Raw genomic sequence first — 468 nt, forward strand, 5'->3', positions numbered from 1 at the left:
GGACACCATCGACGGGGTCGTTACAGCAACGCTGTTCGTGGATCGTGTTTTCCGACAACACGGACTCCCAGAGTCGATTGTCTCTGATAGAGACTCCCGTATCACGAGAAAGGTTTCATCGACAATTTCAAAGCGCTAGGCACCAAGTTGGAGATGTCGACAGCGGATCATCCGCAAACCGATGGCCAAACCGAAAGGGTGAATTGCGTCACGTGCTTTGCAGCGTCTGCGCTGGAGCGCCATGTTGCCACTCGTAGAGTTTGCGCTGAACAAAGCAGTGCATTCGTCTACCGGCTACGTGAACAGGCTAGTTCACCCACGCGTCCCGCTGACGCCGCCATCCGATGGCTCAGGGCTTGGTGGGGGAGTAATAGCCGAACGGCTAGCTGATGTCAGCTCCCTCACCATCTGCAAAGAAGTCGATGACTTCTTGTCTTCCAGACTGAGTGTCCTACGACACGTTCGCGA

Source organism: Plasmopara halstedii (genome assembly GCF_900000015.1).
Source record: "Plasmopara halstedii genome assembly, contig: Scaffold_262, whole genome shotgun sequence".
Classification (NCBI taxonomy): domain Eukaryota; phylum Oomycota; class Peronosporomycetes; order Peronosporales; family Peronosporaceae; genus Plasmopara; species Plasmopara halstedii.